General features: G+C 37.2%; 1 long non-coding RNA gene across 2 annotated transcripts; it reads left to right on the top strand.

Moving 5' to 3' along the window:
- Positions 1-6,460: 6,460 nt before the first annotated feature.
- Positions 6,461-17,004, top strand: LOC118618976. Of its 2 annotated transcripts, none has more exons than XR_004957116.1 (3): positions 6,461-6,504; positions 16,746-16,839; positions 16,959-17,004. It is a non-coding gene; the product is annotated as an uncharacterized LOC118618976 (long non-coding RNA). The 2 variants fall into 2 exon arrangements; XR_004957117.1 differs by lacking the exon at positions 6,461-6,504 and adding an exon at positions 15,938-15,989.
- The last annotated feature ends 1,543 nt before the right edge of the window (positions 17,005-18,547 follow it).

Genomic DNA, 18,547 nt, shown 5'->3' on the forward strand with positions numbered 1-18,547 from the left:
ACCTAATATCTTGTATTGTGATCCCACCTACTTTGTTCTTCTTTTTCAAGATTGCTGTGGCTATTCAGGGTCCTTTTTGGTTCCACATAAACCTTTGAAGTGTTTGTTCTAGTTCTGTGAAATATGTAGTTGGTATTTTGATGGGGATTGCATTGAATCTATAGATTGCTTTGGGTAGTGTGAACATTTTAATGATGTTAATTCTTTCAAACTATGAAGAAGGTATATGACCCCACTTTTTTATATCTTCCTCTATTTCTTTTTGCAATGTCCTGTAGTTTACTGAAAACAGGTCCTTTACTTCTTTGGTTAACTTTATTCCTAGGTATCTTATTTTTTTTGCTGCAATGGTAAATAGTATATATATATTTTAGTTTCTCTTTCTGTGAGTTCATTATTGGTGTATAAGAATGCTGTTGACTTCTTGATATTAATTTTGTATCCTGCTACTTTTCCAAGTTTATTTATTAGCTTTAGTAAATTTCTGATGGAGTCTTTAGGGTTTTCTATGCATGATATCATGTCATCTGCCAATAATGACAGTTTCACTACCTCCTTTCTAATTTGGATCCCTTTTAGTTTCTCTTCTTGTCTAGTTGCTATGACTAAGACTTCCAGAACTGTGTTAAATAAGAGTGGCACAAGTGGGCATCCTTATCTTATTCCTGTTCTTAAGGGAAATGCTTTTAGTTTTTGCCCCTCTATTATGATGTTGGCTGTCGGTTTTTCATACATGGCCTTTATTATGTGGAGATACATTCCCTCTATTCCCATATTGCTGAGCCTTTTTTTTATCAGAAATGGGTGCTGGATTTTTTAAAATGCTTTTTCAGTGTTTATTGATATGATCATATGGTTTATATCTTTCATTTGCTTATGTGGTATTATCACATTTACTAATTTGTGAATATTGTACCAGCCTTTCATCCCTGGGATGAATCCCACTCAATCATGGTGAATAATTTTTTTTTTAGTGTATTGCTGGATCTGATTTGCTAATATTTTGTTAAGGATTTTGGCATCTATGTTCATCAGGGATATTGGCCCATAGTTTTCTTTCTTTGTAGTGTCTTTATCTAGTTTTGGAATTAGAATTACACTGGCCTCACACAATAAGTTTGGAAGTTTTCCTTCTTCTTGGATATTTTGGAATAGTTTGAGGAGAATGGGTATTAGATAATCTTTGAATATTTGGTAAAAATCCCCTGTGAAGCCATCCCAGCCTGGGCTTTTGTTTGCTGGGAGTTTCTTAATTACATCTTCAATTTCCTTTGTTGTTATTGGTCTGTTCAAGTTTTCTATATCTTCCCAGTTCAGTTTTGGGAGACTGTGTGTTTCTATAAATTTTTCCATTTCACCTAGTTTGTTTAATTTACACCTGGTTTAAAGTTGGTGTATAATTGTTCATAGTATTTTGTAATGATTCTTTGCATTTCTGTGGTGTCAGTTGTTCTCTTTTGTTTATTTGGGTCCTTTCTTTTTGTTTCTTGGTGAGTCTGGCTAAGGGTCCATCAATCTTGTTTATCTTTTCAAAGAACCAGCTCTCTTTCACTAATCTTTTAGTTTTTTTTTTTTTTAGTTTCTATGTCATTTATTTCTGCTCTGACCTTTATTATTTATTTCCTTTTACTTGATCTGGGTTTTTCTTGTTGTTTAACTTATATTTCTTAAGTTGATTTTGTGCTTTTTAAGACCACTACTTTCTCAGCGGGAACCTCTCATAGCTAAAACAACCCTCAGCTACTCTCCTTGGGCTCCCAGCTGCCTTCTCGTGCCTCCACAGTTCCTACCAGGCTCGATTTGGTGTTCTCTTTCTATCCCTGGTTATATAGGTTCTCTCCAGCTGCTTTCCAGTTGATTTTTCCCAATGATTTTTCTTTATCACTGTTTTGTTTTTGTTTTTGTTTTTTTTTATCCTCACCCGAGGATATTTTTCCATTTTTTGTACAGATAGAGTGGGAGGGAGAGAGAGGAAGGGAGAGAGAGAGAGAAACATCGACATGAAGGGACACATCGAGTGGCTGCCACCCGCACGACCAACCAGGGCCGGGGACAAACTGCAACCGAAGTACATGCCCCTAGCGGGAACCGAACCCGGGTCTCTCCGGACCGCAGGCCGACGCCGCTGAGCCAAACCGGCCAGGGCTCTTTATCACTGTTGTAATTCCAGTTTGATCCTGAGGGATGGTCTGTGTGGCTTCCATTCACTCTGCTGCCATTTTTCCTCCTCCTGCATTTCTCTTATTTTGAGTGGAGTTGTATATTACTTCATATACTCCAGAGCTATTCTATTTCTCCTTTACTGTAAATTGTCTGTTTATATATTTTGGACATCTTCCTACTTTTTTTTTTTTGTCTTTTCTTTATGATTTTTTGAAATTTCCTTTTTAAATTAGTTAACTTTATACATTGTATTTGTTTTCTGAGTTAATCCTATTATGAGTGCCCAGCACTGCTTACTTAAAAAAAAAAATCCTCACTCAAGGATATGTTTATTGATTTTTTAGAGAGTGGGAGAGAGGGGAAAGAGAGAGAGAGAAGAAACATTGATGTGAGAGAGAAACACTGATCATTGCCTCTCACATGTGCCCTGTCCAAGGATTGAACCTGCAACCTAGGCAATGTGCCTTGACCTGGAATCAAATCAGCAACCTTTTGGTATATGGGATGATTCTCCAACCAGCTGAACCACCTGGCTAGGACAGTGCTCCTTACTTTTGAGAAAGATAGTAGAAATTTAGTTTTGACTATATATATATATATATATATATATATATATAGAGAGAGAGAGAGAGAGAGAGAGAGAGAATATTTTTCCCTTGGCTGCATCTGATAGGGTTGAGGAATCATTAAAAGAAAATTTATATAATAGCACACTAAAGTAATAGCCTGTTTCTGGTTGGTGTAGTCATAAAAACTGCTGTAGGTCCATGTTAGAAGCCCTTGATTGTGGTATAATAAATAGAGGTTACTGAATGGTAAAAAACTTGTAGCTACCTGAAAAAAATAAACTTCTTTTTTCTAGGAAGCTGTTTATTTTTTAATGACCCACATTTACACTTAGTTTTGGAAATTCATTTGTTTAATTAATAATTATGATTGGTTTTGGGCTTTATTCTGTGTTATATCCTTATCTATCTGAGAGAGCTTTTCTTTTTGACCACTATGCTCTCCTGATTTGTTAAGAATGTAGACATTACTCTCTCCATTTGAAGGCTGAGGAAACCAAAATTGGGAGTTGGAGAAGTTAAATACAATAAAAACTGAAAACTGTCCTAGTAGTTTAGGTTTTAGCTTAAATTTTTTTTTATTTGAAAATAAGCTAAATAATCTTTATGTTCAGCTTTTAACTAAATATTTAAACCCTCTGAGGTTATGGATTTCAGTGGTAAAATTAGAGCAACAGGATTTTCTGATAGTACCTCAAACTGGAAATAATAAAAGCATATACAAGGAAGAAGTTAAACTTGGTATTACAGTAATATATAAAATAAACTACATTGAAACAAATGATCAATTATCATTATTGTCTAATGCAGTGATTCTCAACCTTCCTAATGCCGTGATGCTTTAATCCAGTTCCTCATGTTGTATGTGAGCATATATGCATGTGGGTGGACCCGCCTGGAGACGGATAAAGGAGTGGTGTCTTGGTTCCTAAGATTATCGAAAATGTCTGTTTTCCGATGGTCTTAGGCGACTCCTGTGAAAGGGTCGTTCAACCCCCAAAGGGGTTGTGACCCACAGGTTGAGAACCGCTGGAAAGGGTATTGATGAAAAATAATTATTTAATCTATTATTCACAAATACCACAAGATATGAATGAGGAAGAGGGGTGTGAAACCCAGGAGTAAATAAATGTGGCATTAAATAAATTAGTCTAAAATTAGATGAATTATGTAAGTGAAATAATACATCTGCCTATAGTTAATAAGGCATATTAACTACAGTTAATAGCTTATATAAGACAAAGCATATAACTTTAAGTAACAGTTAAAAAATTATAATTAAGTTGTCAAAGAGGGAGGGAAAGAGTTTCTCTTGGTTGAAGATCACTGAGGGACTGCATTAGTGGCATCAATGCATCAATGTATCCATGGCATCAATGCATCAATGGTATCAATGCATTAGTGGAATGAACGCATCAACACACTATTAGCATCAATGCATCAATGGTGCATCCATCTCATCAGTAGAGCAGTCACAGCAGGAAGGAAGGTTTTGAGTGAATTTATATAAAGTAAATTTATTCACATCAAGGAATGCAAAGTACTCAAAATCTTTGGATAATATGGCCACATGAAACCTTAAAATAGGTTTCCCTTAAAGAATATACTTTACGGTCTTGCTTCTATCCCTTTTTACATATAGTTTATCTGCCTTAAATCTACATCTCTGTATTCCTCCCTGCCCAACACCTACTCCTCATTTTACAAGTCTCAGCTTAATGTATTCTCCTGAAAGTTTTCCTGACTCCTCAAGTATGGGATAAGTGCTCCACTCAGACACTGCTAATGCCGATTGGACTTCCCCATCATTCTCTGTACATTCTACCCCAATACAATGTTTTATATTCTAATTGCCTGCTACTTGTCTGTTTTCCAGACTAGACTATAAATTCCTGAAGGCTAGAATGTAGTTAGTTCTCTTTCATGTATTTTATATTATCTCCAAGTACATAGTAGTCTTCCAGAAATATTTACTGAATGAGTAAATATGTGAATACACTTATTTGTTACATTTACTCTAAATAGTAGGTTATGATTTTGGTGAAAAAAAAAAAGAGTGTGGTTTAAGTTATAATATAATTTTTTAAAGTTTATATAAATATTTTTAATAAAGATACTTTGTACCATAATCTTCTGCAAGGAATTATCTTTACATACTAATCAAACTAGTGTGAACAATCAAACTAATATTTATGCTATTATCATATGCATAGGCTGTGATTTACTAGTGTATTGATAGTCTATTGTATTCAGTAGTTTCTAGAATATATTCTTTTATTACTTACTTATGGTATTATGCTTTTATAATAATATATTAAAGTATTATATTTAATGTTTAGTGATGAAAATTGAGATATATTTTGGTATATATGGTATCAGTAGTATTAACTCAGTAGTATAGAAAAATTCTATACTAGTATCAGTATGGACCCTGTTGGATTACTGAGTTTTTACTGAGTAATTTGCCTAAGGGTGGGCTTCTAGGAGGTAGCAGAATCCATATTGGAAGGTCAGCCAATATGGACAGCATAGGTTATTTTACTGTTTTATACAGTTCTCCTGCTCTAATGTGGCTTCTTAGAGAGGTTATTGAATAACTGTGGTGATGAAGAACAGATATGAAAGAAAGGATACTATTTTGGGATAGCAAAGTACACTATTGTAACATAATATAAAACAAGTAAAATATATACTTTAAAAAAAATAGTTATCAGAATGTGGTTCTTAACTAGCAAAAATCCAGTTGTCTTTTATTCTTTTAAAGTGGTGTCTTGAGAGTGCTTTACTGCCTTTAAATTAGTTTATTGTATTATTGATAAAATAATAAATGTTGCTCTCCTTCCTGAGTCATGATTGTGTTTTCTCTTTCAGTGAGATTATTGCAGCATAAAGGCCAAATGAATGTCAGGAAAAATAGGACATCAATAAATAGAATTTCTAGAATTTTGTATCAAGGAGTAAACAGATGAGTTTTATAGAATACGAGTTATGATATTGAAGCAAAGGAGGGTAGATGGTTGGGGAGAGGTGTGAATTGAGAAGATAGAAGGGTGGAATGAGCATAAAGTTCTTTTATTCATTTCTTCTTCTGGACTGTTGTCAGAATTTAATTTCTCTTTTCTTTTCTGGTTACTGACTCTTGCAGCTCAGAAAGATCTGCGAGAGCTTTGATGAGCCAGGTCTTTACAAATGTGCTTTGTCTAAGCCTGAGAGCAGAGTCTGAGACATACTTGCTTGTGGGTGAAGGAAAGGGGGAAAGCCAATTCATGGGTTCATCATCAGACAATTACCACTGTAGACAGCTAAGGCTGGATCCTACTGGACCTCCAAGGAGCCATGTAGAATGTACCTTTGAATTATCCACCTGGGTGACAGAGGAGAGTGGCATTTATTCACTGGCTCCCAGCCTCCAGGGTTGCCCCATGGGTTGTAATTCACTGACTCCTCTAGAATGCCCATGTCTGAGTGCCACATAATAAAAGAAGCCCTGGGGCAGAAAGGGACAGCTGACTTGTACAGTGGAGAGGAGGAGAAGTAGGATCAGCTCCATGAAACATGTACAGCCACACAGGGCTCTGTGCTTTGTTTAATCCACTTATGTCATTATCTTGAAATTCTTAATGTATTTTGAACAAGGAGCCTTTTGTTTTCATTTTACACTGGGCCCTCCAAATTATGCAGCTCTCTTTTATTGTTGCATTATTTTGCGTGAAGGTGGTATACTGCATGAAGCTGCACATTGGCTGGAGTGAAAGTTGTTTCAAGAGAATGTGAGGTAAGGCACATTAGATGTCTCATACACTGATTTAATGTTCATAATATCCTTATGAGTTAGGTGCTATCATCTCATTTTAAATATAAAGAAACAGATTCAGGTAAGGTGATTAATGTAAGTGGTTAATTTATAAGGGCTGGTGGTAAATAATGGAGCTAGGATTCAAACCCAGGTCTGTCTAAATTGAAGGTTGTATTGCTTTCTACCATATCTATGTCTTCATGCTTATGAATGAGGAGCAGAGCTCATGATAATCATTTTACAAAATTTTTTTTTCTGCCTTGTGTCTTCTGTACAGACTGTAAAACTCAGAGGTATATGCACCACCAGCCACAAAGAATGCTCTTGCCATTTTCTAACACACTGGAAACTCCATGTGGTCATCTCAGTAAACCTGGGAACTCTGGCAACATCTCAAAATTTTTTGAATTTAAAAATTCAAAGAAGCTAGAATAATAAATTCTTTAAGTTAATCTTTAGTGAACACATTTGGAAAATAAATAAGATTTCTTCAATCTATAAATTTTGTAGTGTACTTTTTAAAAAATCCTCACCCAAGGGTACTTTTCCATTCATCTTCAGATAGAGTGGGAGAGAGAGAGAAAGAGAGAGACACATTGACTGATTGCCTCCCACACCACCCCGACCAGGGCACGGGACTAAACTGCAACCAAGGTATGTGCCCTTGACTGGAATTTAACCAGTGACTGTCTGGTCTGCAGGCCGAAGCTTTAACCACTGAGCAAAAACAGCCAGGGCTGTGGAGTACTTTGTTTAATGCCCTCATTAGTTGGCCTGAAAATTTTCAACAACAAATGTGAAGGATGGGCATGTTTGACAGAGGAAGAAATCCTAAAGTGATTTTAATTTTGAGTAATGAGAAATGAGTCCTTAAGGTTGCACTTAGTGCAGACATTGTCAATTCTTGCCAGGTGTGGAAGGAGTAGTAGCCCTTAAATCACCTGCAGTGAGAGTGGGAGTGGGGGTGGGGGAGAAAGCCATGTTGTTATGGACAGTTGAATAAAGGCTGTAACAGTTGAAAAGTTTATGAATCTGAACTTTTGGACATTTTAGACAAGAAAATTCAACAGCTTTGGTGAAAGGAAGTGAGCAACATATAGATAGAACATCATTCTGTGTGGCTGTAAAAGAGAATTAGTGTGTTATATACACTGGACAATGAAAGGAAAAAGGATCTGCACAAAGCCATAATACGCACCACCCCTTCAGGTGCTCCTGGCTAACACTTGACCAGCACCTCAGTAGGGAGGTGCTGGTGGTGAGCACCAGGTTGACTCTTATATTAGTGGCATGGGGTCTGTGTATGCTCTATTTGTGTCTCTCTATACTGTATTTCTGTATTCTTTGTAATACACTCCATTAGGTGTGTTAAGTCACTTTCAACATTGTTTTTAGTTGTAGTTTTAAAATGCCGAGTCAACCAATTGATTAATTAACTAACCAACAGTCAAAGACTCCCAAGCCTTCTGATATTATTCTGGAGAGATAACTGAATTGGATCAACTCCCTGGCTAACATTTATGGTTCTCCAGGTGGGCAGAACAGGTATGCAGCCTCTTTCAGGGAGGTCTCTGCTTACACCTCTTTCTGTCTCGTGTGTCATGTCATTTTGCTTGAAATCAGCAATATGAAAATTTCAATAACAAGTACAAGTACAAGTGACTAAAATATGAAACCCTTTAACTGCTGATAGGGCTCTATTTTAGGCAGCACACCTTCTGTTTAAAATCTCCTCTGGACCACTACCACTTGAACCTAGTAGGAAAAGAGTGGAGGCTTATCTCAAGTAATCATCCCCTTGAAAGGGATAAGAAAAGATGAGCCTTGGTGTGATTATTATAGCTCAAAAAATTCTAAACTGTCTCTCTTTCTTTGTAGTATACTTATACTTATTTCCTCTTTGCTCTCCTGGGTTATCCTCCTGGACAGATGAATAACAAGGCATGAAAAAGAAGGCTTTTTTTTTTTTTTTTTTAATAGGGAGTGTGTAGAAGAAGGCAGCTTCATGGTCTCTCTCCTTCCTGGTAATTTACCAGCAACAAAAACCCTAGCAGTGACCATGGTGTGGCCTATTCTGAGCAGTGAGATCTTTCTTGTCACCAATTACCCAGAATTTATAGCTAACGCTTTTATTTCTTCTTGGAAAGTATTGTTTGTGCTGGTGAAGTTGCTTCTTGACAGAAGTAAATGCCCTAAGGTATACTGCATGTATATCTAGAAGTTGTATGATATGACAGTTATTGTAACATGTAAATTTTACCATTTAAAATTGGATATTGATTGGTTTGACTTCCTTTACATATTTAGCTGCCTCAAACTATCACTGCTTCCTATTTTAAGATCTAATAAAAACAAAGACGTGGAGTCGGTAACTAAAATAAAGCCTAAAGGGTTTGATTTCATATCACACATGATAGAAATCTGCTAATAGGCAAAACAGTCATCCTTCAGCTTACAATTTCTTTAATTACATAAAAGATAAAAGGTTCCTACCCTTTTATCTTTTTTGTAATCCTCACCAGAGGATATTTTTCCATTCATCTTCAGATAGAGTGAGAGGAGAAAGAGAGAGAAACATCGATGTGAGAGAGACACATTGCCTGGCTGCTTCCTGCATGACCCGACCAGGAAGGGCCAGGACAAACAGCAATAGAGGTATGTGCCATTGACTGGAATTGAACCCCGCGACTCATTGGTTGGTGGGCCGACTCTCTAACAGCTGAGCCAAACTGGACCGGGCGGTTCCTACCCTTTTGTGTTTCATGTATCTGTTATTAAAATTTTCTTTGAAAGTTTGTGTGTGTGTATAATATAACATAACAAATATATGTATGCATTCATATATTAAGATTGGAGGGGACCAGAAAAAAATTGATGTGGCAAATAAAGTATTTTCCATTTACTGTTTAATATATCCTTATGTGGAACCTGTCTATTGCCACCTGCTCAGGCACCCTTATTGAAAAAATAGAAAGCAGAAATGATGCTATTCTTCTTGATGACTAAAGAGAAAATGAGTAGTATTTGGTTTAAACTGTTTGTTGCATTAAAAGTAATTCAGTCTTTGGCTTTTTAGCACTGAATGCTAGTTGACTGTTTCTTACTCCTGAACCAACTGGCATGCAGACCTAGACACTTCAGTAGTTTCCATGTAGTCTGGAGTAAACATTTACTGATTTTTGTGAGTCAAAATTCCTGCCCTGGCCAGTTTTGCTCAGCGGTTAGAGCATTAGCTGGTGGACCGAAGATTGTGGGTTTGAATCCTGGTCAAGGCCATGTATCTGGGTTGCAGGTTCAATCTCCAGCCCTGGTCGGGGTCCTGCAGGAGGCAATCAATCGATGTGTCCTTCTCACATCAATGTTTCTCTCTCTCTCTCTCCCTCTCCCTTCCTTCTACTCTATCTACAAACAAACAAACAAACAAACAAACAACCAATAGAATAAATATCTTCCGGTAAGGATTAATCAAAACAGCAACAACAAAAACAAAAAACTCCCCCACTCGGTTTTTTTATAGACCAGCACCTCCACTATCATGTAATGGAAGCTGTCATCTTTTTGGCCACACTGATTGGTCTAGGGTGGAAGTCTTACCCATGCTGGGCCACTGATAAAATCCCCTCTGCTCTCAGTGGAGTGGGAAAATTTTGAGATGTGGGGCCTGGAGATTCTGTCTTTTTTTTGGTTGCAATTTTTATTAATTTAGTTTTGCAACAGATGTTTCTGCTTTCCCCACCCCCCGCCAGACACCCACCTTACGACTCCCCCACCCCCGGCATTGTTGTCCATGTCCATTGGTTATGCATACTTGCATATAAATTCTTTGCTTTATCTTATCCCTCCTTCCAGCCCCCCTCCTCTGAGGTATTGTCTTTCTCTGATTGGCTTATATCCTTAGCATAATAGTATCCAGGTCCTTTCATATCGTCTCAAAGGATAGAGATCTTTCTTACTTGCAGCTGCATAATGTTCCATTGTATATATGTACCACAGCTTTTTTATCTGCTCATCTATTGATGGACACTGAGCTATTTCCAGATCTTAGCAACTACAGAAGTGCTGCTATGAATATAGGGGTACATATATTCTTTCTGATTGGTGTTTCAGTCTTCGTAGGATATATTCCTAAAAGTGGGATCACTGGGTCAAATGGCAGTTCAATTTTTAACTTTTTGAGGTAACACCATAGCATTTTCCACAGTGGCTGCACCAGTCTGCATTCCCACCAGCAGTGTACTAGAGTCCTCTTTTCTCCACACCCTCGCCAACACTTCTTGTTTGATGATTTTTTGATGGTGGCCATTCTGACAGATGTGAGGTGATACCTCATAGTTGTTTTAATTTGCATCTCACTGAAGATTAATGATGTTGAGCATTTTTTCATACGTCTCTTGGCCATTTGTATATCCTTTTTGGAGAAGTGTCTATGTAAGCCCTCTGCCCAGTTTTTAATTGGGTTCTTTGTCTTCCTTTTGTTGAGTTGTATGAGTACTCTATGTATTTTGGAAATTAACTGCATATCTGATCCTATATAGCGGGTTCCCTTTCCATTTTGATGCTTGTTTCTTTTGCTGTGCAGAAGGTTTTTAGTTTGATGTGTTCCCCATATTTTTCCCTTTGTTTCTCTTGCCTTAGGCATTATATCAGTGAACATTCTGCTGCATGTCTGAAATTTTGTTGCCTACATTTTCTTCTAAGATTTTTTATGGATGCACAAATCACATTTAAGTCTTTTATCCATTTTGAGTTTATTGTTGTGTATGGTGGCAGTCAAGTTTCATTTTATTGCATGTAGCTGTCCAATTTTCCCAACACCATTTATTAAAGAGGCTGTCTTTACTCCATTGTATGCTCTTGCTACCTTTGTCAAATATTAGTTGAGCATGTCTTGGGTCAATTTCTGGGTTTTGTATTCTGTTCCATTGACCTATATGCCTATTCTCTTGTGCTAGTACCAGGCTTTTGCCCATTGAGCATGCTGCTGGCTGTAGGTTTTTCATATATGGCCTTTATTATGTTGAGCTATGTTCCCTCATTGCTGAGCGTTTTTATCAGAAATGGTTGCTGGATTTTGTTGAATGCTTTTTCAGCATCTATTGATATGATCATATGGTTTTTATCTTTCATTTTGTTTATGTTGTGTATCACATTTATTGATTTGCGAATATTGTACCAGTTTTGCATCCCTGGGATGAATCCCACTTGGTCATGATGAATAATTTTTTAAATGTATTTCTGGATTTGATTTGCTAATATTTTGTTAAGGACTTTGACATGTATGTTCATCACGGTTATTGGCCTGTAGTTTTCTTTCCTTGTAGTTTCTTTATCTGGTTTTGAAATTAGAATTATGCTGGCCTCATAAAACGAATTTGGAAGTCTTTCTTCTTCTTGAATATTTTGGAATAGTTCAAAGAGAATGGGTATTAGGTCTTCTTTGAATGTTCAGTAGAACTCCCCCATGAAGCCTTTAGGGCACGGGCTTTGTTTGCTGGGAGATACTTGATTACATCTTCAATTTCCTTAGTTGTTATTGGTCTGTTCAAGTTTTCTCTCTTTTCCCGCGTCAGTTTTGGGAGACTATATGTTTCTAGAAATGTATTCATTTTGCCTAGAGTGTCCAATTTCCTGGTGTGTAATTGTACATAGTATTTGTTTTTTACCGATCCTTTGTATTTCTGTGGTGTCAGTTGTTACTTCTCTTTCATTTCTGATTTTGTTTATTTGGTTTCTCTCTCTTTGTTTCTTGGTGAGTCTAGCTAATCAATCTTGTTTATTTTTCCCAAGAACCAGCTCTTTGTTTCATTGATTTTTTAAATTTTCTTTTTAGTCTCTATGTCATTTATTTCTGCTCTGATGTTTACTCTTTCTTTTCTTGTACTACTTGCTCTGGGTTTTTTTATTTTTGTTTGCTTTCTAGTTCTTCAAGTTGCAGGGTTAGAAAGTCAATTAGAAATTATTCTTCTTTCTTGAGGTAGGCCTGTAGGGCTATGAACTTCTGTCTCAGGACTGCTTTCACTGTGTCCCATAGATTTTGTATTGTTTTGTGTTCATTTTCATTGGTTTCCATTAAGTTTTTAATTTCTTCCTTGACCTCCTTGGTAACCCATTTATTATTTAATAACATGCTATTTACACATGCCATGTGTTTAAATGTTTTGGTTGTAATTGATTTCTAGTTTCATGCCATTGTGATCTGAGAAGATGCTTGATATGATTTCAATCTACTTGTACTTGTAGAGACTTACTTTTGTCCTAACATGTAGTCTGTCTTTGAGAATGTCCCATGTGCATTTAAGAAGAATGTGAATTCTACAGTTTTGGGGTGGCATTCTCTGTAGATGTCTATTAAATCCATTTGATCTAGTGCATCATTTAGAGTCTCTGTTTCCTTGGTAATTTTTTGTCTAGAGGATCTATCCAATGATGACAGCAGGGTGTTGAAGTCCCCTGCTATGATTGTATTGCTGTTGATTTATCCTTTGAAGTCCTCCAGAAGTTTTTAAATATATGTTGGTGCTCCTATATTGGGTGCATATATGTTTACCAAGGTTACTTCTTATTGGATTGATTCTTTCAATATGTAGCGGCCTTCTCTGTCTCTAGTTACAGCTTTCATTTTGAAGTAGATTTTATTGGATATGAGTATTGCTACCCCAGCTTTTTTTTTTCTTTCCATTTGCTTAGAAGATTTATTTCCATCCCTTCACTTTCAAGCTATGTGAGTCTTTTGTTTTGAGGTGGATCCCTTGTAAACAACATGTATATGAGTCATGCTTTATTTATTTATTTATTTATTTTTTTATCCTCACCTGAGGACATTTTTCCATTCTTTGTTCAGGTAGAGTGGGAGGGAGAGAGAGGAACAGAGAGAGCGAAACATCGATGTGAAGGGACACATCGAGTGGTTGCCACCCACACAACCGACCAGGGCCGGGGACAAACTGCAACCGAGGTACGTGCCCCTAGCGGGAACCGAACCCGGGTCTCTCAGGACCGCAGGCCGACGCTCAACCGCTGAGCCAAACTGGCCAGGGCAAGTCATGCTTTATTATTCAATCAGCCACTCTGTGTCTTTTGATAAGGGTGTTTAATTCATTTACATTTAAGGCTATTATTGATATGTACTTATTTATTGCCACTTTTGTTTATTATGCTTATGTATATATGTATTTTCTACTAATTACAGCAGTTCTTTTAACATTTCTTGCAGTGCTCGTTTGGTGCTAATATAGTCTTTTAGCCTTTTTTGTCTGGGGAGCTCTTTATTTTACCTTCCATTTTGAATGTTAGTCTTGCTGGAGAGAGTAGTCTTGGATTTAGATCATTGTTTTTCATGACCTTGATTACTACATGCCATTCCCTTCTGGCCTGTAGTGTTTCTGTTGAGAAGTCAGCTGAGAGCCTTGTGGGGTTTCCTATGTAGGTAACCTGTTGCTTAGCTCTTGCTGCCTTTAGGATTCTCTCTTTGTCTTTAATTTGGCATTTTAATTATTATGTGTTTTGTTGTGGGCCTGTTTAGGTTCTTCTTTCTTGGGGCGCTCTGTGCTTTTGTACCTGCAGGTCATTTTTCTTCATCAAGTTATAAAAGTTTTCTGTCACTCTTTCTTCAAATATATTCTCTAACTCTTGCTCTATTTTTTTTTTTTTTTGGAACTCCTCTGATGCAGATATTATGTTTCATGTTATCCCATAGTTCTTTTAAGCTGTCTTCCTCTTTTTTTTTTTTTTTTTTGATTTTCTGATTGGTTGATTTTTTTTACCCTGTCTTCTAATTCACTGATCCAGTCCTCAGCTTCCTCTACTCTGCTGGTTAGTCCCTCCAATAAGTTCTTTATTTCTGCTATGTCATTCTTCATTTCCATTTGGTTGGTTTTCAGTGTTTCTATATCTTTACTCATGGTGCTGATCTCCTTACTCATGCTGTTGAGTTTCCTCAAGATCATGGTTTTGAACTCTACCTCTGATAATTTGTTTAACTGCATTTAATTGATCTCATCTTCAATAGAGTTGTATTGTTCTTTCATTTGGGATTTGTTTCTTTGTTCACCATTTTGGCTGTCTCAGTGGATTTTGAAGCCCTCCATATTTTCCCTGTGGGTGCTGGTGTTCCACTGGTTGTGGCTCCCTCTACTGAGTTTGGATGAGTGCGGGAGTACCCATGTTAAACACCATTGTCAAGTCCTACTTTCCTAGGTAGATTTGCAAGCCCAGGAAAGGTTCAGTTATCCTGTAGCTTTATCCTGAAGGCTAATAGTTGCGGTTACTTGATGAGGCTTGTATTGTAGGCTTCAAATGAATGAAAAACTGCCTCAGGTGTTCAGGATAAGAGGATTTCCAGCCGGTGGAACAGATGCTTACTGACTGTTAATGAGCCTCAATTTGTATTTATCTTGCCTAGCCAGGTGGTATTAAATTCCTGAGGGAGAGGGGCTTTTACTTCCCCCTGGGGCTCTGGGAAGGGGATCTTTGAGTAAGATGGCTACTGTTGTGTGAGGAAGTGATTCAGCATAACACTCCCATGGCCCTCCCAGCTCTCCATGCTCCTGAGTCTCTACACAGTTCCAGTCCAGTCTGCCCTCCCTCTGCCAGAGCCCAAGGTGTGTAGCTGTAGCTAATTTAGTAATCTCTCCTGGCCCTTTGTGTTCTGGAGCCAGCTTGGGATGTTAACCCCGAAGAAGCTGCTCACAGCTAAAACAACTGCTATCTTTGGGCTTCCAGCCTGCCTCTCATTCCTTTGCAGTTTCTATTAGGCTCAATTTAGTGTCCTTTTTCTGTCCCTGGTTATATGGGTCATCTCCAGCTGCTTTTCTGTTGTTGTTGTTGTTTTTTTCCTGATTATTTGTCTTTATTTTAGTTGTTATTCCAGTTTGATCCTGGGAGATGGTCTGTGTAGATTCCATTCACTCTGCTCTCATTTCTCTGAGTGTTTTATTTCCTGTCACTGGTAAGTGGTGGCAATATAATGCAGTGGAAGTGATGTGTGACTTTTCATCAAAGTCTTACTTTGTCTTGTGGTTTTTGCTCATTTTCTTTTGGAATGTTCCACCATCAAACTAGAAATCAGAAACATCCTGCTACAAAGCCCATGTGCATGAGAACTGAGACACTCCAGCCAACAGGCCTAGGAATCACTAGACAAAGGAGAAAGATCATGCTGGACCTACTTCTCTAGTTGACCTGCTGTGTGATTGTAGCCACATGAGTGACCTCATAAGTGGACACATCAGAAGAACTCTCCACCTGAGCCCAACCTAAATTCTGGAATCATGAACAAATTCACTTGTGTTTCTTGTAGAATGGGAAAATGAATTAATCAAGGCATAGTGGGGCAATTGCAAGAATAATGTTCTGTAGTAGAAAAGAGGTGGTGGAATCTAATCAAGAAATGAAGGAACTAGATACAGGGTAGAGTGCATCCTCTGTTATAGAAGAGAAGACAGGATATATGGATACATCTGGAGGTGAGTGGGTGGTTTTGGCGGGGAGTGTTTTGAAGTTCTCTTCTGATTGTTTTAACTTTCTTAGTGTGAAGATATAAAGGTGGTAGAAAGTCATAGAGCTTGAAGCTAAAGGAGAAAGTGTGTTTTGAAGAATGGGAGAGAAATTGACTTTAAAAATTTAGTTGGATCACAGGGAAGGACCAGAGACCCCTTGAGGTCAATATTTCTATACTTGACTGAGACCTGTCAACTGAATGCTTTTCTCCAGACATATTCAGATGCTTAGGTTTAGGTCTGGAGTAGATAGAAAGTTTTATTTAATCATGATTGAGGCTTAGATTATAACAGAGTGAGTGAGGGTAAATATAATTGAGCATAAGGGAGTGGTTACAATGATGTTCATAGAATACAAACTAATAAGGGGGGAAGTCAAGATATGAGATAGATTAGAGTTTTGGGAAATGGGTAAGTAAATGAATTGAACGCAACCTTGTGAGGGCAAGCACTAACTGTATTATTGTTTAGCATTATGATCTTGGGAAAATTATTCAATTTTACCAATTTGTATAGTCAGTGGTTGTGCTAGAATAAACTACGATTTCGTTGCAGCTCTGTCATTCTATGATTACACATAAAAGTATCATATAATATTGACACTAGTGAGGAATAGATTCAGTTTTGTAAAAAAAAGATAATGACAAACTTCTGCTATAGTTTCTCATGACACCTTAAGGATAATTAGCCACCTCCCTCATTTGTTTCATTCTTTTTGGATAGCTCCTGCGCAGATAAGAATTTTTGGAACAGAGATATAGTAGAACATCTAGAATCACTGGAAGTATGCACTAGGGGACAGTCCTACACACTGGAGGTAAGACTATTGGGTCTCTGCCTTGGTTCTAACTCTGTTTTGTTTATATAAGTCATATTCATTGCTTTTACTATGGCTTATTAAAAGTTCTGAGAAACTGTGATTTATGTTCACTTTAGTATTTGACCATATCAGAGCTGGACACAGAAGTCCTGGAATAGAAGAGGTAAGATTGTACACTTTTCATTTGTCCATAAGAATCTGGACAAGATAATGCCAGTGATGATGGCATTTGGATAGATGTGAAAGTGAAGAAAACTTTTTAACAGCCTACTCAAATTCTTTCATTTTAAATGAAAAGAAGTTTCTAACACCCATGCCATTGCCCTTGCTGGAAATGATGACTGACACTATACTTGACTTCTTTGGCTATTGCAACTTTGGTCATTGCTGTTTCCTCATTTTTGTCTCTTTTCTAGGGTTACTTGAGGGAGCATGAGATTGGGATAAAATATTCTAAATTACTGACCATATTATTTTTTCATGACTAAAGCTTTACCTCTTTGAGTCTTGAAGGATTTATAACCTTCAAGATTTCCCTCTCAAAATGCAAACCTTGTGAGTTCATTTTACAAATCAACTCATATTTTGGTTCTTAATGACCACCTAAGGAGAAATAGAATGTAGGATGTACAAGTGGAAGAGTGTCAGGAGTGGGGAGGGTTGGGGGGGCGTAGAAAAACAGAGCCAAAGGACAAAGGGCAACAGGGAGAAAAATTCAGGTACAAAAGGATGAAAAGTTAGTGGGAGGAGAAGTACACAAGAATTTTATCTAGAGTGGGAACACTTTTTGTTTCTCAATCTACAGGGTAATGACACTTTTGACAACAGATACTCTATATTTCCAAGTATCAGAAAGTTGTTTTTTTTTTTATCCTCACCCGAGGACATTTTTCCATTTTTTTGTTCAGATGGAGTGGGAGGGAGAGAGAGGAAGAGAGAGAGAGAGAAACATTGAAAGGACACATCGAGTGGCTGCCACCCGCACAACCAACCAGGGTCAGGGACAAACTATAACCGAGGTACATGCCCTTAGGGGGAACCGAACCCGGGTCTCTCTAGACCGCAGGCTGATGCTCTAACTGCGGAGCCAAATCGGCCAGGGCAGAAAGTTTTTTTTTTTTAATAAAGCAGATTCTTTAAAAACATTGTGTTTTTTTGGATATATATATGATTGCAAATAAATTCAGAAATAAGGGAAAGTTATGTATTTTCAGTTAAGAAAATGTAAGGTTGAAGAAACTATTACATAAAACAATGTATGCTGCTCAGCATGAGTATTTCAGGGAAAAATTTGCTGTCTTATAATCTTGCAGTTACTATGGTGACAATACATTTTTAATGGCCCCATTAAATGGTAGTATAGCTACTTGTAATTAAAGACTGCTGAATAGTCACAGCTATGTTGTTTGGAGTTTACATTTTTTTTTCTCCAGGATGATCTTTAATTACTTCAAAACAAAAGTGTATACATAATAGAACATCACTTTGCTATATAATGTATGTACTTTTAAGAAATAGAAAGGACTTTAGAGAATTTTTTCTTCCACTACAACTCACTCACATACACACAGACACACATGAGTGAACACACATATATGTGCAAACTTTATAGATGAAGATCTGGAGACAAAGATTAAGTAGCTTTTCTCAGTTCATTTAGCTGATAACAGAATTAGGTTGAGAGCTTAGGTTTTCTGACTCCTAA

The sequence above is a fragment of the Molossus molossus genome, unplaced genomic scaffold, assembly GCF_014108415.1.
Source record: "Molossus molossus isolate mMolMol1 unplaced genomic scaffold, mMolMol1.p scaffold_m16_p_6, whole genome shotgun sequence".
Taxonomy (NCBI): domain Eukaryota; kingdom Metazoa; phylum Chordata; class Mammalia; order Chiroptera; family Molossidae; genus Molossus; species Molossus molossus.